The 21,682-nt window shown below is 38.1% G+C and overlaps 1 long non-coding RNA gene across 2 annotated transcripts in view; it reads left to right on the top strand.

Moving 5' to 3' along the window:
- LOC141415627 (uncharacterized) overlaps positions 1–21,682 on the top strand; it is a 250,779-nt gene that overhangs the window by 26,948 nt on the left and 202,149 nt on the right. The window lies entirely within an intron of this gene.

The raw sequence follows: 21,682 nt of genomic DNA, 5'->3' as shown, positions 1-21,682 counted from the left end.
GGTTTTTTTTTTTTTTTAATCTCTCTCTCCCTATAAGTTGGTGACATGGAATAGTTCTTCTGTTTTAGATTCTCTGAAATTCTTAATACCCTAAAGCAGTATTTCTCAGCTGTTTTTTTTCATTATCACTCTCCATAAAGTCTTTGAAAACATTTTTCTAATATCTCCCCATAAAATTTTAATAACAAAGAAGTACTAAATACCTAATTATGTACTATAACCATTATATATAGTAACATATAATGGTATAATACATAATTATGCATATAAAATAATTTTTATATATAATGGTCATAGTACATAATTAGGTATCCAGTATATCTGACCTTTGGGAAGATGTCGTAGTACAAACCACTGTAATATCTAAGATTTTTTTGGTCTTTAAGAATCAAGTTTCAAGGACAGGCATGGCAGTGCTTGCCTGTAATCTCAGCTACACAGGAGAAGTTAGATTTGTGGTCTGAGGCCAGCCTCGGGCAAAAGCACAAGACCCTAGCTGAAAAACTAAAGCAAAATGGATTGGGGTGTGGCCAGGTGGTAGAGCAGTTGTCTAGCAAGTTTGAGGCCCTGAATTCAAACCTCAGTAAGAGCCAAATATCACCCTCTTGGCAGTTATGGTGCCCCTCCCCCCATGGGGAATACATGCCCTCGACCAGTGGTTTTTGAAAGTGTTTTTTAAACCTATGAAAATGCAAATTTATGAAATTGATTAAAAAAACTAGCATTTTAGTTAGCCAATGACAAAATAAATTAATATCCTGGTAGTCTCCAGAAGGTTAATATGGAATGTGAAATGCATGAATGTACCTCTAATTTTTTTATTGTAGTTTTAATATATTTTAAAGTGTATTTTGAGGAAAAATTCAATCCAAGCATCTGAGGAACCCCTAAACTAGTGGAGCACAGGGTTGAAAATCAGTGCTCTGCAGTCTTCTGGACCATGGTTTTCTGGAATCAGATGGGATGGGTCTGAGTTGACTCCCAGTTCTATCAGAATAATATCATTGACAAGTCTTGGTGTTTCGGTTTCATCATCTGTAAAATGGGCATTTGGGTGGATAAGCTATTGACAAGAGCTAAAAATGGTAATCAATATACAAAAGTGCTTAGTAAAAGATTCTGAATTTCACTTCACTCTATCTTTATATTTTCTTCCATTGATCATAGCAACTGGTGCTTGAACACACAGCAAGCAATAGCTGCTGAGGAACTTGTGGCCAAAGGAAACAAAAAGACTCCAGTATCACCCTAACAACTCTGTTTTCCTTTTCCTGGACATTGAACAGGGAAGGGTTTTATTATGCTGCCTGAAATGATATTACACTGGTGTGAATCCTAACCTTTTTAAAAAATGAAACTGGTATGTCTAGTTATTAACTCTTTGTATTTGAATAATGCAATAATGTCTTTAAACTGTCTTATAAAAAATCAGGTACCACTGGATGTAGGTGACTCATACCTGTAATCCTAGCTGCTTGGGAGGCTGTGATCAAGAGGATCAAATTTCAAGGCCAGCCTGGAAAAAGTTCATGAGACCTCCACCTCAACCAGTAGCTGAGCATGGTGGTGTATGCCTGTCATCCCATCTATGCAGGAAGCTGAGATTGGAAGGATTCAGTTCCTGTCAACCCAGTCAAAAAATTTCCTGAGAATCAATCTCAACAGAAAAATGCTGGGCATGGTGGCCTGTGCCTATCATTCCAGCTATATGGAAAGCATAAAATAGGATTGAGATTTAGGCAGCCTAGGCAAAAAGCAAGACCTATTTCTAGTATAACCAGAGCAAAAATGGCTGGAGGAATGACTCAAGTGGTAGAGCACCTGCCTAGCAAGTACAAAGCTCTGAGTTCAAACCCTAGTACTACCAAAAAAAAAAAAAACTAAAAAGAAAGAAAAAAAGAAAATCACTTATCTCTAAATGACAACTCCCCAGTGGAAATGCCAAATGTTATTTTATAATAAACAAACATAGCATACTCCACTTTGATAAAGTTTAGCAATGTGTATCAGTTGTTCTTTGGATATATAAGTATCTGTGGATGTGTGGATTTGGTGCATCTTGAATGTAACTCTAATCATGTATTAACAACCATGTCCTCTTCAAAGTCATAGCTGGAGTTGTTTTTCATAAAGGCGGGAGGTGGCTTCCTTGGATTTGATAACAAGATCACTAAAAGTATTACCAGATACAGATGTTGTGAAGACAATTCAGAGAAATGGGATATAGTCTTGTCTTGTTTAAAATGCTTCTGGGATTGCTTTTGGAGATACCGGGGTTTAAACTCAGGACTTCCTGTTTACTTGAGGCCACTCACCCAGTTCTTTTTTTACTCTGGTTATTTTTGAGACAGGGTCTTGCTTTTTGCCTAGGTTTACCTGGACAGTGATCCTCCTATTTATGCTTTCCACAGTAGCTAGGATGACAGGTGCATGCTATCGCGCCTAGCTATTGGTTGAAATTTTTTGGGGGTCTCATGAACTTTTTGTGTGGGCTGTACTTGAACTGTGGTCTGCCTGATCTCTGCCTTTCAAGTAACTGAAACTGTAGGTATAGGTATGAACCACCAGCACTCAGCTTGTTTCTTAGGGTTTTTTCCTATAGCCACTAGTACAAGAGGAAATGTAGTCATGTAATAGATATTCTTTCCATGCATTGGTTCAAAACACCAGAAATGGTGATCCCAATGCCCTGCCTACCCTCTACTGTAACATGTTTTCAAGAGAAAGAAACTATTAGGGAAAGAGAAAGAGAGAAAAAACAAGCATGATGGGTTCATTGGGCTGACTTTAAAAATTCTGCTAGGGGGAAAATGTATGTATTTTTTTTTTTTTTGTATGTGTGTTAACACCAATAGTTGATACAGCTTCTACACCATAAATTCCCATTTGGACATTTAGTTCTGAAAACCTGTAACCAGCAGCCTTATCACTTTGAAGTGAAGTCACAATCACTAATGGAATCTGCTAGCTTTTCACACTCTGAAATTAGCTTTGATTCTTTTCCCAAACATATGCTTAAAAGCAACATGCTCATTCTGTACACTGACCCATCAAAACTCAATACCATGGAAGAGGCTTGGGGACCCAGCCATTGGGGTTGAGAAAAAAAGGAAGTTATTTCTTTCAGTAGTAGAAATAGAATTTCTGAGCCCTCTTCTGGCTCCAAAGAAGGGATAGCCTCCTTCTTCCTTCCTATGAAGGAAGAGAAAGCAAATGATATTTTCCTTTGCACTGTGAGTAATAACATTTATGCTCTGAGATAGGTTTGCTTCTTTAATATGAAAAATGATATCCTGTTTGGATGAGACATTTCCTTGAATACTTAGCATAAATTGAGCCCTTAAGCTTTTAACAAGAAATTCTGGGCTGTCTTGCCTGAAACCTCTGAGTGGATCTTGGAAACATTGAAAGTTTCTTGATTTGGTACAAAAACTAGCCTTTTCCATGAGATTACTAAAGCTCTCTTTGTTTGATATTCAGGAAGAGTCATTCAAAATAACCCTTGTTTGTCTACTCATCACTTTCTGTCTCTGTTTCTCTTCTTTGTATCTTCCTTCTTCTTCTCTTTTCCAGCTCTCTCTTTTTCTCATGTGCTTACATACACACACTCACATACACACACACACACAGACACATCACACTTCCTTTCCTTTTTGTTTTTCTTCACAGTCTCAAGTGACATGGACCCAGTCAAGGTAGCACAAAGCTGAAAGATAAGTATGCTGGAGAAGGAAATGCATTTTTCGTTACTCATAGTGACAATTAAAATGACATCAACAAGGCCAGGCTCCTTCATCATTGTTTTTTAATGCTGTCAACATCAACTTTGCTAGAATTATCCTGTCTGATGCATGAGTGGATTTAGTCATTTTTCACACTGTGCAGAGGCTCAATATCATTTCAGAGAGTAGATGAGTTTCCATCTCATTTAAATAAACATCCTAAAAACCCTTCTTATCAACATGCTATGCTGGCCAAAGAAGGCAGTCTTGGTAGGCTGTTCACAGATATAAAACCTCTCTGTGCATAACATGGATGAGGATTTAAATTCTGATGTCAAGAGAGCAAAGGCATATTGGTGTACCACATGCCTAAGAAGACTCAGTAGGTAAGTTGTAGTCACTCAAATTGGGATTCTAATAGTACCAGATCATTCTTCAGTTCCAGAGAACCCACAGAGGATGACAGAGCCCTTCCAAGGGAACATACAGGATAGTTGTTTCTCAGGTTTGTGTTCTTTTCCCATGATAGGTAAAGACCCTGGTCGAATATCTTGGAAAATGGCTTTCTCTCCCTGTGGCCCGAGTTCTCTTCCCTGCTTCTTACTTCTCTTTAGATTGATTACAATTGATAGTCTACTGACAGACTGAATGGGGTCAAAGGAGAACCTGTATTTATTTACAGCTGCCAAAATGCACAATTCTTCATCAACAGGGAATGTGGATGATAGAAATCCAACAAACATGACTTAGCAAAGCCAACATAATTTTGTGTTTCTGGAGATAGATGTATTTCAAGGCATATTTAAAGAGTTTTGACCTCAGTTTATGTCTCTTTTCTTTTTCTTCTTTTGCACCTTTCTCTAATGGTTAATCTCATTAAGGCTCAACTCAAGTGACTATTTTTAAAAAATGATACCTGCCATGTAGGTGGTACCTCCATCACACTCTTCTTGTCTCTAGCAATTATATTACATTCTAGGAATTGGGTTTTTTTTCCCTGTCTACTAGATATTAGTTTTCTGAGGGCAAGGACAGTATTTTACTTACCTCTGTGCTTAGTGTCCAGCATAGTATGTGGCCCATTGTACATGTTAGTTGATACTGAATGGACTTTTGAAGACTAATTTTGACAAGTTTTTGAGAAAAAGAAGTATGATTTTATGCTCTTCTGCTAAACCTTTTCCAGTCTTAATTCAGGTGTGTGCTTGGAAAAAATTCAGAAACCATGGTATGGAGAAGGGTTATAAATTATTTAAGCCAAGTCAAAGGATGTTGAACATCCCTGAGAACTCATCAATCCTAATTTAATAGGAATGAGAGATGTTTCACATTTCAAATTCTGGCTTTCTGGTTTTTGAGGGTAATGCTGTATTGACCAATTGTTCATGTCCGACATTTTTTTTTCTTCTTTTTTCATCTGTGAACAACAGTCTCATTGAAGTTGGGAGATGTTCATGGATGTTGAAAGCATTTCACTTTGTTGTTTAAAGAAGCCTTTGTCCTGAAGGCACAAGATTATTCTTTCACATGAGGTGGAAAGGAAAATGAGAAAGCCTCTTTCTGTCCTTGGGTTCACATTGTAGCATCTCTTTCTTGCAGCAATAAAAGCCTTTGGAAGAGACCTTTCATTATAAGGGTTTCATGTTAAGTATCGCACATAGGGATGGAAGCTAAATCCCAATTTACCCAGCTGTATTTCCCAAGATTTGTTCCCTTGCAGCATAGGAGCTCTGAGCAAGCTCCATCAGGCCACAGCACACCATGCCAGAGGATTTGAATATTAATGCTTTTCAGCTTTCCTTGTAGGGGAAGCCCTCTTAGCTACAATAGTGAGACACTGCCTGCAAGTCTATGCCCCAACCCAACAATAAAGAGTTCAGAGTGTATCTGTGAAAGGAGGAATCAGGAAAATGAACACAAATCTTGCCCACGTGTCTCACCTTCTGTCTATCAGGGCATTGAGAATGCTTTCTCCAGGGGCATAATGAAGGCTTGTCATCTAGGAGCCAAAATAAAATCAGTTTCTCATGTAGCCAGATACATTCTTGATGAGATTCCGAGTCTCACAAAAGAATGTTGCAGATTCTTTCCACTCACATGAAGCATCTAAATGTTGAGCTGGAGAAACAAAGAAATGGAAAAAGAAAAATGAGTTTGTTGTCAAATTGAAATACCACGTTTTTGTATTGCTGGCTGATGTATCTGTAATTCTCATCTGTCACTTCATTGTGTGTGTGTGTGTGTGTGTGTGTGTATAATTTTCCTCTCCAAACCTGCAAAACATTGCAAAACTACATTTAAATATTTCAGGCGGACTGCACCCAGCATTTGCATTCCTCTGACTCATTCAGAGAAAAAGACATCTGAGCAGAAATACTACAGATAAAAGAGAAACCATTAATCCAAGGAAGATTACTGGCACAGAATCTTTATCCTGTATCCTTCCTGAAATGAGACAAAGATCTCACTATGTACATCCCTGTGGCTTAGCTTCAGGTAGTAAGCAATATAGAAGTGTAGACATGGTCCTTTTTAAAGGCACACTGCATTTGTCTGAGTTCCAAAGCCTCATCCTCCTGTTAGATTCTTGTTTTCTTGAGTGTCTTGCTTTCTTCCTCAAGGTCTTCTGCCCTTGCTCTATTCCTTTCCCTGTAGCTTTCTAACTACTATCCCTACAATGTTAGGATCAATATTTAAAAGACTGTTACCTAAAGTCTGGGGTGGTAATAAGTGCTCTGAGCCATGAGATACTATAGCCAGAATCTCAGCTTAAAGCAGTAATTATAGGACTGTAGATATAACTTTACTTTCTTCATCTGCGAAATGGGTAAATACCTGGCCATTATTGAGTTGGTTTGAAAAGGCTTTGGGAATAGAAGTGATGTAAAAAAAACCAGCAGCTATAACATTTTAAAACACAATATTAAAATCAAGTTGAATACAATATCGAATCATTTTCGGGGTATTATTAGTCTTGTTTACTAAGAACATTTAATGTAGTCTTTCTTAGGCGGGGCCTCTCCTATTAATAGTCATCACCATTGTTATTTTTTAAGCATCTGCTATGCTGTACCAGATGCTATCAGAGACTACTTCATTTCACTCCTAAAACAATCTTGAAAATTAAGTGCTATTTATTAGCACTTCTGTTTTTCAGGTGAAGCAATCGAAATTTAGGGAAGGTAAGATATCTGCCCCAAAATACACAGATAATGGGTTTCTGGATTTGAACTCAGACATGAGTCTAGGCTCTAAATTGTTTCCAAATACTACCTGCTCCTGCAGTGTACAAGAGTCTAATCAGGTTAAAACCCTGCTTTGATATTTCTCCATTTACATACTTCTATTCCAGATGGATGAGAATATGTACAGTTATAAATGAGTTACCCACACAGCATTTTAATAAGTAATTTCCAGGTTTAATGTCCTCACTGTCATTATCTAATGAATTGCTCCTGTCTATGGGTTAAGTCCAAAGTCTCTCATTCTTGCTTATAATCAGGAACTGGTCTTCACTCTACCCACAAAATCATACCCTTATTCTGAGCTCTCATGGTGAAGACAGTGTCAAGTCTAAATTTTCCATGAAGAAGTTACTGAGGTGTCTCTGGGCACTGCAATGGTCTCCTTTATGTATCAGAGAAGTGTTGTCCATTGAAATGTGTTAAAACTCTCAGACTCTCCATACTTTCTAAAAATGGAGGGGCAATGGTGATAGTCATGATGATGATTTAAAGAATGGATTAGCAAAGTGAGGAACCAGTAAGGAACATTTTAAGCTTTACAGGCCACAGAATCTCTGTCATTAACTATTGAACTTTGTCATTGTAGTGAAAAGTGACTAGACTATATATAAATGAGTGAGCATGGCTGTGTTAAAATAAAGATTTATTTACAAACACAGGCAAGGCACTAGATTTGGACTGAAGGTATAATTTTCTGATGTTTGGATTTAAAGTCAAGTGAGTCAGTTATTTTGAGCAGGAACTAAGAGAGCCAGGAGCTGTTTATTCCATTTTTATTTCAGTGGCCTTCATTAACCTTAGGCAAAGAAAGCATAGGCAGTATATAATATTCCTCTCTGGTCCTTGTCCCTTTCTAAGATTACTGGAAATACATAGGTCAGGATGATGATGATGATGATGATGATGATTACTATTATAAAATAATGATGCTATTCACAACCATCTGAAATTGATGTAAGTGTTTCTATCTCAAGCAATAATTGAAATTAAACTCTTCTCTGACCACTGTGCCTGCTGAGCTGGCTGTAGTCATTGGTCATTTTTAAAATAACTATTTCCATGTTGTAACAATGGCAAAACCTACTGTGTCCAATTAAATCTCCCATTTAGGGCAGCCCAGGGAGTGTGATCACTTTCTGGAGATAGATCTGTTTGCCTGTGACCTCATCTTCTTATACTTTGCATTCACTTGTAAAATTGAATTGCAGGAAATGATTCAGTTTTGAATCATTCCATTCAAAAAAGTAGAAGCCAAAAGTTCTTCTATAAGTGACAAACACGTGGATTGCTTTTAGATGGGAAACCTCCACGCTTACCTGGGCTTGGTGAACTAGGCCAAAGGTTTAGATGTCTCCAGGCCTGATAGGGCTCCTGGGTTCAGATTTGTTCTAGTGAAAATTTTATTTCCAACAAAGGTGCTCATTCAAATAAAGAGAGTTTGCCTTTCTTGTTTCCTAGGAGACTTTTTGTTTTGTTTTGTTTTATAGTTCTCTAGTAAAGATTCTTCTTCAAGTATCCTCAATCTAACATCTCCTGATTAGGAAACTGAAGGACGATATTAACACTTGAGGTGAGGGAGAGTTGTGCTGACCAGGACTTAGCTGTGATTATTTTGTTGATTTAAATTGACAGAAAGGTAAGGTCAGAATAAAATCTTGTCTGTCCTGTAACTTAGAGGCCAGAAGCCATGATGGGTTCCAATCACCTCCATGATGTTCAAATTATCCATTCAGAGTAATTTGAGTTTCAAGCTGGAGATCACAGTAATAATCTTTCTCAGTGTGAAACACTTATTTACAGAGTAGTCTTTGCCATTTTTAATTGCACTTTCCCCTCATGCCCTTATTAATTATCTCTCTAGTTCCTCTTAGGTCTTGTCACATTGCCAAATATTGAAATAGAAAGATTTATTTTCAAAAACATACAGAAGAGGAATGGTTTTGCAACTTGCTGTTTTGACTCTTAAAAGGTCAGAGTTTCAGAAGGCAAAAGGGTGCTTTATGCAAATCAGGGCCCTTCCTGAATTTCCTATTAGTAATTCACCCTTGGGACTGTTACTTGTCTGGGGCATCCTTGCAAACCTCAAAAGGAGGAACCACTTAGGAACAGTGTTCAAGAATCTAATGGTGAACTATGGTGAACATAGTGAAACTGCAGTTTCCAGTGCTGAAGTTCCTTTGCTCAATAATGGTCAGTTGCTTGGAAATCTCAGGAGATGAAGCACCCCTTCCTGTAATATGACCTCAGCCTTACTTCCCTCCACTTTTCTCTTCTTGGTCAAACTCTTCGGTGTGCTCAAGCTGGTGCCAGCACTTTCTGCCTCAGTGTTTATGCTATTTCTTTCATTTGGAATGTCTCCGCCCATGTCCGGTCAGTTGAACTCTTACATATAATCCTTCAAAGCTCATCAAACTTTACATTTTTTTAATGGTGCATTTTACAAACTCTCCTTTAACTCTGCAGAATGCTTGGATTCTACTTCTTTTGTTTTATCTTGTCCTGTCTTATATTATAGCCATTTGTAATCCTGGCTTAACTGTTGCAGGTGTTGGAAACTCTTTGAGGGTTAGATGGTACTGACTCAATTTTGTAGCCACTCTGTACCTTGAAAGTTGAGTTGTGTGTAGTATGTTTTGACTCAGGCTAGATGAACTCCATTGCAACAAAATATTCCAGATCAGTTCTTAAGGATCTATTGTAGACAAGGTTGGCAAGAAAGAAATTCTTTTGAAAGAACAGGTCTTACTGTCCGACCTCACCAAGCTAGGAAATTAGGCCAGGTCTGAAATAAACTGAATTCTAACACTTATTGGGAACAGCAATGTCATGTTTGGAAAATCTTATCCCTCAGCTTTAGGTGACAGCATATGAGAAAATGAAACAATCATTGACAGTAAACCAAAAAAAATCTCAATGGCTGAGTGGTAATATAGGCAGAAAGTACATAAAGAGTTTAATTCTTTTTTGATTTAAAATATCTGTAAATTTTAGAAGGACAATTTTAAAGTGCTATCTGTATATTTTGAGCCTGACCACAACCTTCTTGGATGAAAATATCCCTTGTTCTGAGCATTGACCAGAGATGCAGCTTTTATGTTTTGCTCTTTAAGAATCCTCAAACTTACCCTTCTTTCACTTGTAGGGCAGTTGACTTGTTTCCTAACTGAATTATCTCAGCAGGATGTCCTGAGCTGCTTAGAAGGTTAGCATTCCTGTAAACGTTTGGCTTACAGAATTCTTCTAACAACAACATGTACTTTGAAGGCAGTTAAAATATAAGAAGCCAGTAGAAGCTCCTCTCTCTCTCTCTCTCTCTCTCTCTCTCTCTCTCTATCTCTCGGTTGCACTTTCTGGGATGTGAGAACTACTTCTCTCTAGCAGTTTGTTCTTCTCTCATACTGATTACACACTCAGATTCAATGTGTAATAGAATGCATATTATGTTGCCCTCAGAATATTTTAAAGGAAACTACACATTCCTTCTTTCATGAGTCAGCTTCCTAGTTGTATAGAAAAAAGTGACCTATCAAATTTTCTGCGGTATTCTAAGTCTGAATCATCAGCTGAGTAGCTCTCCTTTTTGTGTGTCTATTTTTAAGTGCCAGTGATGGTTGAATGTTAATAATCTAGCCATTGATCTCCAAAGGCACAGAGGATCTTTCCATAGGTGCTGACTATTGTGTTTAATGCAATTTTATTTTTGTTCTTGGTGAGGAGAAGAAAAAGAGGTCAGTCACGAATGTGTGGGATTGTTTGTTTTTTGACATTTTGACATTATTGAATCTTTCCTTAGAAGTCTATTCCTCTAAGCATCATCCCTCCATCCATCAAATATTTAATGTACATCTATACTAAGGGCCAAGCTCTGTGCTAGGAGCTGGTGTAGGTGAAAAAAAAAAAAGGCCTCATGAGAGACAAAGAACAACTTCCAAGAAAGAAAGAGCTTCAGACAGTCTTCCACTAGCTGCCCTTTCAGAGCCACTGTTGTCTGCCACTGGCCTCATACAAACCTTCTTCCCTCCTTTTCTAACCCCATAGCCCTGAGGACCTTTGTGTGCCTTTGAGGTCAGCTCACAGATGTGGCCTGGGGACACACTCCTCTTTATCATATTGTACTTACAAGAGACGGAGGCACATGGACCTTTTATCATTTTTTTCCTTTTTCTTTTTTGATTAGCATCTGCACAAATGGCTTCAGTTCATTGCTTTAAACTAACTAATCCGGCTTGTTAAGAAGGAGATTGTCATCCACAAGTTGTTATTCTCCGGCTTCTAAAGGAAGAGGGTCCAGTCAAAGCGGGCGGGCTTGGGAGAAAGGTTATATAATATAATATGTTCTTCAGGCGCCACACGAGAGGGAGACAATGCTGCCTCCAGGGCCTGCTCTCAAGTGCTACTTCACCGGCTTACATGGTCCTGCCTATTCTACCTCATGAAAAGGGAGATCCAATCATTGCTTTCTGGAAACTATTCTCCTCATCTCTTTGGCTGTCATATGTATTTAACAGTAGTGCCCTCAAGGACAATGGAGTGGGTAAGCGTGCTAGGGGGCTCCAGCCTCCAGCCTGTAGTTTTTCATTTTACGTTGCCGGGTTTGCTAAGAATGGTCGTCTTTGTTTCCATTTTGAGTCATGGCTGAATTCTTATATGTTGTCTGATCTTCAAGCTCAAAGACTCAAGGGACCAGGCAGCTGTGAATCAACCCTGTGTGTCTGTGTGCGTGTGTTTGCTAGCAGGCACTATAGCAAAGAAGGTAGTACACTTTTCCTTATTTCTTTAAATCGATAGGGATTTGGAGGAAAAGACTTTAATAAAATAGAATTGTGACTGATTATTCTCCCCTTTCTGAGCACTGCTGTAAAATCAGAAGGTTATGAATAGCATGAGGAAAAAAATAATGAAACTCCCCCCACCTTTTTTTTTCCAATGTAGCCCTGTGGGTTTAAACCCAAACCTTGGATTTATAATAAAAGTTCAATATCTACATATGAACCTCCACCTTCTGAGATGGGTCTCCTTTCTGATTGTGGAGTATAAAGAAACCTCCCACACGCTTTCACTTATTGGAAGGTACATAGTTGCTTATCTGTTGTTTTTCTTTTCTTCAACATAGTCTACATTATGATTTGGAAATTTGACATCATGTATTTTTTTCCCCAGGCCAGATGTTTTATCCTGCTATGTTAAGTTAGCTTGACATGTTGCCACAGAATGGAAACAACTGCTAGTTTTAATATTGCTCCATATCTTTATTACAAGTTGCGTCTTGTGCATCTTAATTCCTCATATTCTCCCTGGCTGTTGTTCTCTGATCTTCTTTATCCCAACCCCCCTCTTTCCTGAAGAAGGCATATGTAATTGTGTGACAGTTATGTCCCAGTAGCTAAAGAGGTTCTAGATAGCATAATGAATATGCAATACATTATCTCCCAGGATGTGTGCCTGTGTCTTTAATCACAGCTGGAATGCAAAATCGGACTCCACCTTTCAACTCTATCTTCATCATGCTGAGAGAGTGAGAGAGAGCGAGACGGAGACTGCTAGACAGCTCGAAAGAGATTGCAGCTCAGATGTCCTGAAAAACAGCAAATCCCTCAGACCTGGCAGATTCCGTTACCATGAGAACTGCAGATATTTCCATTGTGATGGTTTGCTCCAGCAGCCATCTGTTACACCCATTTGATTAGGAAGTACAGTTCAGTTTGTATGGGATTTTCATCACACCTTATCCCAGGGCAGTATACAGAGGCGCTTGCTTTTTTATATGCTAAACTCCAAGGCTTCAAAGTACTGTAATTTACCAAGGCGGAGGGCATTTAATGAAACAGTATGAGAAGGTCACTAAAGACCAAAGCTTCTAGAAGAAATTCACACAGGAAATGTAGGAGAGGATTAGACTTCACAGCAGAAACACAACCAAATCAGAAAATTAACCATACTTAGCAATCTCTTCTCTTGGTGGAGGAAAGAAAAATGAAGACCCAGGTTCTGAGACCTTGCATGCTAGAGTGAGGAAGATGTTTTTTGTGTAGTCATGATGTGACTGCTGCTGGAGCAGCAGTTTTCTCCCCAGCTTCAAGGACAGTCAGAAGAAACAGAGAGAACAGTAGCGCCTCAACATATCTCAAGTGATGAGATGAAGCCACTGTATAAAGATTACATTAGCTCTAAAAATTTTATGACGCCATCTAACTTATCCACAGACACAAAACGACCTTAAAAGTTCCTTGAAGCACTGCTGTAATTTACAGATTTAAACTTGTTATTTGGACTAGTTGCCCCTCTGTGTATTTTTGTGGGGGAGGAAATGCTGATGGTACATCATATAGACATAAAAAGAGGAATTTCCTTCAATTAAGATTCTCCAAATGCCCATACCCAGTGGTAGGCATTCTATGTCCAGACTCCAAGAGGGTTGGCCTGGTCCAGGGGATGCTGCCTAGAGGGTCTTAAATGGACTGAGATCCTGTAAACTTGGGAAGCTAATTAAATGCTTACACATGGACATGAGTTTGTGATTGCTACTCAGGGGCCTTTGGTGGGGCCTCTTTTTGTTTTCCAGCTTGTATTTTCTAGGATGGACTCTGATAATATATCACTCAAGTTGGATGAGAACAGCCAAATTTTCCAAACTCGCTAAGCTTGCAAGTCCCATTATGTCATGTTTTGTCTGTTGCTTTGGTTTCTGGGTGACTTTTTCTGAACAAGGGAAATATTTTCCCAATCTGATTACACTTGTGTGTGTATGTGGGGGCTTGAGAACTTTTACCCACTCTCATTTCTTGGGCTGGTATCAGGGATACTACGATGTCAGGAGGAAGCAGAACTCATTTTCTGTGTGAATGCCAAAGATTTTTCTGAGGTGAAAGAAGAAGATACTCGTGATTCTTATCTAACATGGGAAGGCAGACTATTTGATGGGAGTCAGGGTGATAGGTGTAAGGACCAAGGCAATGGGTCTTCTGTGGGACAGAGAGAGATTGGGATCCATTTTGGTTCCAACATACAAGTGGGGATTTATAACCAAGAAGCAAGGAGGAGGTCAGTAGATGGGAAATTATTAAAAAGAAACAGGGGCAGGGGGAATGATTCTCACTGTATTGATGCAATAGAATTCTTACTGAAGGCAGGCCATAGTGATAAGATATGGAGGGTGGTCAGCATTCACTAAACTGACCTAGCGGGATTCTTGCTCAAGCTGAATTTTATATGTACACAGAGAGAAATCCAAGATTAGGCGTAGTCAGCAGAAAAGACTCATAGGAACTTGCCTTAACTTTGGTCAAAGGAGAGAATCTTGTTGAAATCACTAGTCAGGACCATGGAGAATAAAAATCATGATGAAATATTGGTCTTTTTTATTTTATTTATTGCTGAGATATGTTGGACTCTTTTATTCTTCTGCAGTGGAAAAGCTCAAATGTCTTAAGATAAGGACCTGTATTTTCCTTGAATGAGGAACCAACTAGCTTAGCCAGTAATTGAAGGCACAGATGAGTCAAGGTCCCTCCCTGGGGATTGGGGAGTTAGGAGGCTCTCCTTCTCCATCCCGGCAGCCGTCCTTCAGTGGTGTTGACTTTCCCAAATGCTCAGTCTTACACCCTGGAGACTGACCTTTCTGGAAGCCTTTGGAGGCAGGACTCTGGTTTTATGAACACAGCATTTGTCCTGAGAGGCAGCAGATGCAACGAAAGCCTGCACTGGAACAATAAATACCATTCAGGTTTCCCACAACACACATGGACCTTCTTATAGTGGTGCCTTTGTTAAAGGAGATGTGGACTAAAATGCCTTCTCTCTCCTCCCTTCCCCCATTCCTGTTCCCCTCCATAGCCAGGATCTCATCCTTCTTTAGAAAGCAAAGGTTAAGCACCTAGGAAAATCAGTTGACACACAAAAGAGAGGAGAGCAATTGTATCGCTCACTTGGCAGCAAGAGGGTGGGGTAAGAGCTTTTGGGGAGGGGAATGAACTTTAGTTGAAGCCAGAAGGAGAGGAGTGCTAGCTAGAAATACTCTCCTCTGAGCTGGGATGTTAACAGTGGCACCTTCTGACTTAATGTGGCATCTCTCTTCATCGTTATCAATCTCATGAGAGCTTTCCTGCCATCTGTACCATTGCTGCTTCAGGCTTCCATATGAAAGTCCAATCTGGCAGCATAAATACTGGCTAATGAAGAGTAGGTGTCTGACTGACTGGAAGAGAAGCGATCTTCTGTCAATGATAGAGCAGAATTCATTCATTTAAAAAAAAATCTGCATTTATGCAGCCATTCAAGAAGAAATCCTCTTTTTTTCCCACTCCCTTCTCTGTTTCATCCACCTTTCTCATTTTCTTTCTATGTCACCCTATGTTAATAGAGTTCATGCAAAAGTCAGCATAAAAATTGTCTTTACCTTGAATGTTATACCTTGGAGAATAAAAATAGGGATGTGATGTGGACTTGCCGACATGTGGTGGGTTATTTTTTTCCCCTTTCAGTGGGAAAGCTATAACTACATAGATTAGCAAAACTTGTGCAAGAATGGATGTAAAACAGATTTATCTCTGTGTCAGCTTTATCTGATCCATTTGGTCTTGCAGAATTTGGATGGGTTCCTTTGTTACAATAACCAGCTTTCAAACATCTATATCCTGAGGGTATTAAATGTCAGCCTCTGATGTCCCAGTCAAGGAGAAAGGGTTGACAATCTGTGGGCTGGAGGGGTACTGTTGGTGTGCACAGGAAAGGATGGCATCTGACATGAACATGCATGTGCCCAGGCTGGCTCCTGGAATGACCTACAGGAACTCCTAGCACCTCTCATAGCTCTCAGAGGAGGGTGCTGAGGCTTGCCCTGGCCATTAATATCCTTTTGCAAAGAATTCAAAAAGATTTCCTGTCACTGACAAGGACAGATTTGTTAGAGGTCTCTCAAGGAAATGGACAATAACTAATTAATTGAGCTTTTCATGACTTTCTGTGCTGTCGTTTTTCATTTATCTGTTCTAGTTTCTCACCATGCAGGTCTAGCTCTTCTTTTTTTTCCTTTCTTTCCTTCCTTTATCTACCTCCTTCATCATTTTCGTCACTCTTTTTTTCCCCTCTTGTGTCATATTCTCCAAGATCTCGTGTCTCTCTCTTTTGTAGACTCTCCTTAAAAACAATCCCTGGTAAGGTATACATATGCAAAGATTTTTTTTCCTGGAATATGGGTTCATTTCTTCTGAGTCTGAGAATTACCATCTTTTAAGGTTGGAAGAGGCCTCCAAAGTTTCCTTTTTGTACTTGATATATAAATAATCTTTAAATCCATGACAATGGCTTGCAAAGTTTTTGTTAAAAATGTACAGCGATGAAATTAGTACAATATTATTACTATTATCATTATTATCCAGAAATCATACATTACACAAGCTGTAGAAAATAGGGAACCATATCAGTTGTCTTAACTTAGAGGAAAGTGACTACGGACATGCTTAGTTAAGGGAAATCACATCAGAAACTGTAAGCCATTTTGTGAATCTTAAATGCTGGAAGTAGATACTGTGTTATGTTTCTCTAACAACTAGACTGCCTGGCTCATGCCTCTGAGTTCAAGGCCTCCTGTTCCCTCTTCAGCCATGTTTAGACACAAGGAATTCCTCAGCATGCCTAATACACTGCTTTGGTTCTTAAGCCCATCTATGCAGAGAAACACTGGGCACAGAGTGAGGTTACTGGAAGTAGCTCCAGATGAAAGCAGACAGATCTGGGACTGAATTCTGGCACTGTCACTTTCTTTTTATGTGTGGCCTTTAACAAATATTGGACCTCTTAGTGCCAAGTTTTGCCATCTGTAAATTGGGGATACCACTGTCTTAAATCACAATAGACTTCGTGAGTGAATCAAGTGAAGTAAATCTGTAAAGTGTTGGAAAGCAAAGACTGACTAAGGTGACCAAATGTCCTAGTGTTCTTAATGGATTTCTTGGGACACTGGACTGACTGTTAGTGCTACAACTAGGGCGGTCCTGGGCTAACCAGGATGGTTGTTTATCTTACTCAGGAAAATTCATCTCCACTGGGAGAATGGAGATCTAGTTTAAACAAGAATCCCAGGGGGGAAATGAAACTCTCTGGTTGAAGGAAGTCTTGTTTTTGTCAGTGGACTAATTGCCTGTTCTATTTTGGATGTACAAATTCCTAACTCTGGTTTGGAGAGGCTTATTTACTACCCCTCCCTTAATTATGTCAAGGGGTAGCACAAAACATTAAAATAAAAGAGACAGTGTAAAATGAAGTAAGTTCTCTGAGTTAGAATTTATTCCTTCTTCAAAGCCTAGTGCATTTATTCTCTCATTCATGAGACTTTAGCTCGTAACTGTCTCTCTCCACCCTCAGAATGATTCTGAGCTTTCAGGGGGCAGTGCATTTGGGTGTTGCTAGATTTTTAAACCCCTTGAAGGCAGAGAGTTTGTCTTACATTTTCTGAGTAACCATTGAATGAATGAAGGATTTATAAGTGGTGAAATGGGTCAGAGGGAATAAATGGGTAAGTGAGGGAGTGAATGAATGCATGAGTGAACTAGTGATTTTTCTGTGTAAAAGCTACCTGCATTTTTACTCTTGCTCTGGCCCTACTGTGGGTTTTTCCATAAGTTTAGAATTTTTAAATTAAAAATTCCAGATCTCTAGTCCTGGTTCTCAGCCTCTTCTGCCATATTAAATTCCTAATAACACAAATGACACACTATTCACTGATATTCTTGGAAAATGTAACATTTTTTTCCTTAAACATTAATTTTAAAACTAAAGTAAAACCTATATATGAAAAACAGAAAAAGAAAACATTCAAACCGAGTCAAAAATGAAAAGTAAAAGTGTGTCTTACTTCTTTTCCCCTGCATTCTAATTTAATTCCTCTGAAATCCAAATTTCTGCTTTTAAGACTTTTTGGTTACTCTAATGAATGTTCTAAATAATAGAAGTTTATGTTTTTATTTGTCAACACCTGAGATTATATTTTGACATTCTGTTAGGAAATTTGAGGTATTTGGCTATTTTCAGTATTATTCATCTTCTTTTCTGTACTTCATGAGATTTTATTATATTATTACTTTCTTTTTTAATTAAAAAATTTTTTCTTTTTTAATTGTTGTGCTGGGGGTACACTGTGGCATTTGCAAAAGTTCACCCCCTCCATCATTCTCCTTTATCCCCTCTCCCCCCATTCCTGGAATAGTTTCAACAGGTATCATTTTTCCATTCACATAAATGTGTTCATAGTATTTGCACCATATTCACCCTCTTACACCCTTTTCCTACATCCTCCCCCTCCCACTGGCACCAACCCCCAGACAGGACCTGTTCTGCCCTCCTGTTATTCTAATGGCTAGCTTTATGCCTTTACAAATTCTCCATTCTGTATTTGTTGGCTTATATATTTTGACTCATGAAATTCCCATGACATAAAATGCTTACATTTATTCCTACATTTCCCCTTTGATCCTGCTTTTATTTTTATGTTGTCAAGTTTTAAACTGTTTGTTCTGTTTTCACTACAGTTGTCTTTAGTAGTGTTTTATCCATGAGTTAATTCTAATTATTCACCAAAGAATAATAGTATTTACAGAAGTCATCCTAGTGAGGTGGTTGATTTCAAAGAGAAGGACATGTAACCCTAAACCACTAAAAGAGATCTTAAACCTCAGAGACCAAAGGTCTCTGTCTTATTTTCTTTGGTCCTTTTTTTTCTTCATGCTCAGATGTTATTTATTTTTTTAAATATGTATCTTGTTTCATTTTTCTTATTTTGTTCCATTTTTGTTTTATTGGATCACTTCACCAGGACATTTTTTTCTTAAGGGAGAAACTGTTTAAAATCTTTGCATCTAGATTTATTCTATATCTAAAAATGTCTTTTTTTAAAATTTCACTTTTGATTGGCAATGTTGCTGGGTATAGATTTCAAATTCAAAACATTTCCCTTAGAACTTTGAAAGAATTGTTCCCTATTGCTCTTCAGAAGTATGCTGACATTCTGATTTTGTTTCTTTCTGCATAATTTTCCATCTTGTTATTTTGTAGGATTTTTAAAATTTCATTCAAATTTGTTCAGGTGTGTATAGTTTGTCTTCACTTTGTTTTGTATTTTACCTCTGGGATCCTCCCCTCTCCCCTGCATTGTTTCTTTGTTGTCTTTTCTCTGTTGTACCTAATTTCTACTTTTGTTTTATTTTTTTAAGTGAAAACATTTTAATGTATCTTAGTAAATTAAACCAAATTTATAAACATAAGTTAAATTGACAATTATATTGCTGCAGTTATCAATTTTTCATTTCTCCTACCAACATATTTACAAATCTGAAAAAAGTTAAGTGAAGAAGTCACTGAATTGGCATTTAAAAGCCTTTTCTATAAATCATGGGGTCAGTTGTCAGCCTCTCCTTGGGTAATGACTCATCTTTAAAGCTAGTAATGCTGTTACTGAGACTGAATATATTCTTTACTAGTTTCTGCTTTTGACTTATGTTAGATGTATGTTATCTTCCTGGATCTATCTCCCAGAATCTCATAATTTATATTTCCTTTTTATGAGACATTGTCTCTATCCAGCCTTTGAAGTTATCTATTTTATTGTATTTTTTTAAAAGAATTGGTGAACATATTTTGAATTTCCAGGAATTTTTTTGTACTTTACCTTATTTCATAGCAGCTATTATGATTTTTTTTAATCCTTCTATTTTGATGTATATTCAACATTCTCTCAAATATCCCTATATACACATCTTAAAACATTAAAAATGTTTTTGCTTTCCTGAATCATTTCTATTTCTTCTGATGTCATATTGGGTTCATGTTTTTAATGACAATTTATTTCAAATATCTTGTGTTATTATTAATGAAGGAGTGATTTAAGTCACATAGGCAGCTTATATGAAATCCTCTATCGTTTTGAAAAGTGTGCCTCCTTCATAGGTTTCTTTCTTGATTTGGAAATCTTACTAGGGCTCCAAAAGTGAATGGAGAGCCAGATTTCCTTCTTAGGGTCATTGAACAAAGAAGAGGCATGTAAGTTGGGGACACTTCCATAATCTCCAAATCAACAGAACTTTACTCCGGGGTTAGAGTATTTCAGCTTATTTTACTCCTGAATGGCATGACTCCTCCAACCTCCTGTTTACCTGGCCTACTATGGAAGTTTAAGTCCATAGACTTAGTGAAACTCTTTTAGGCCCTGTCTCCTACACTACTTCTTTCCAGTGCAGTATTCCTAGGCAGGAGCTCTCATGCTTTATTCTAAGGGCAAAAATACTTTGACCAGTCTCAGAGGCCCTGTGAGCCTGGGGACGCAGCAAAAGTCTGATTAACACTGCTGTTCCTTCTTTAGCGCTATAATTCACTGCCCTGACGATGCCAAGGCTGTTGGGTAGGCTCTGTCATACTCCTCGGAAGGAGGAGATAGTTTGTCTTTAGGGCTGTGGTTTTCCCAGCTCTTGATTGTATCCTAGCTACTTTATATTTCAGGATTTCCTCAATATTTCTGGAGATAGCTGGCTTTCTTTATGCTTGGCTTCATCAAATCCTCCCTTCGTCTTTTTTCTTTCATATCAATATATCAAGATATCAAGATGATTTCAGCAGATGTGGACTTGATATGCATGCTGGGTCTATCAGCTAGAAATGCAAAATAGAGAAGAATTTCTGAGCAAGTGTATATAGCAACGGTGGGGTGCTTGGTCAGTATAACATTCCTGTGCTTCATTTAAGTGACTTCTTTTCTTTACCTAAATGCACAACTTCCTTATTTCTTTGTAGACCTGTTCTCCTTTGCCATCTACTTCAAAGGCCCAGAAAACCCTTTGCACATTCTCTCTGAATCTTCTTTTGACTTTCTAGCTCACCTAAAGTCTTTATTTCTGGCAACTCCAGCTAAGGCCAGAGAGATGAATACATAAGACATTTTATAGCTTTGTCTGTTGGCTTTCTATTCCTAAACTGATGGTAAGAGCCCTTCAGGATTGAACCATGGGACTTTTCCTTTGTGTATTTTTGTGAGTGTGAGCTGGAGAGGGTGGAGTTTAGAGGGAGAAAGGGTATGGTTTACCAGCCCTATAGTACATGGTTACTGAACATGTTGATAAATTTAAAAAATGGAAATCCAGTCTCACAAGAAAATTAACTATGCATGGTTTCTTTTCCATAAATTTACTTGGGAATATGCTAGAATTGCACTGTTGAAGCCTATGTTAAAAAAAAAGCCAAGATTTTTTAGTCTCAAAGATTTTTTAAAAAACATTTTAAAATAGCCCATTAGTGCCCAAGGGGTTTAGGTTTATAATACATAATTAGGCATTTCTCCCAGTAAGTCTGAAATCACTTATTCATGGGAATCCAACATCTCTATAATCTTACTCTTATTTTTCCTTGCACAAGGAAGGTTGAAATATTAATTGCTGCATCAGCCACTTTAAGATTTAATATTTTTTCTCTTTCTAAGCGCCATATACCTTCTGTGTGACTTCTGTCTATTCTTATAGCTGTCTGATAGATAAGCAGCTATATGTCTCTGGAAATAATCTATAAATCATATTCTAATTCATGTGACCAAATGATCCTTTCTTTAATCTTAAAAATGACACTACTGGAGGCTTGCTAGTGAGCTTCAATTGGAAACAATTATGTTTTCCACTTACTCATATTCCCATCAAATATGTTAATGTTAGAAAAGGAAGGACAGACCAAGTGAAATGG

This window comes from Castor canadensis, chromosome 13 (assembly GCF_047511655.1).
Source record: "Castor canadensis chromosome 13, mCasCan1.hap1v2, whole genome shotgun sequence".
In the NCBI taxonomy this organism is placed as follows: Eukaryota; Metazoa; Chordata; class Mammalia; order Rodentia; family Castoridae; genus Castor; species Castor canadensis.
This window is presented reverse-complemented; position numbering and strand designations above follow the sequence as displayed.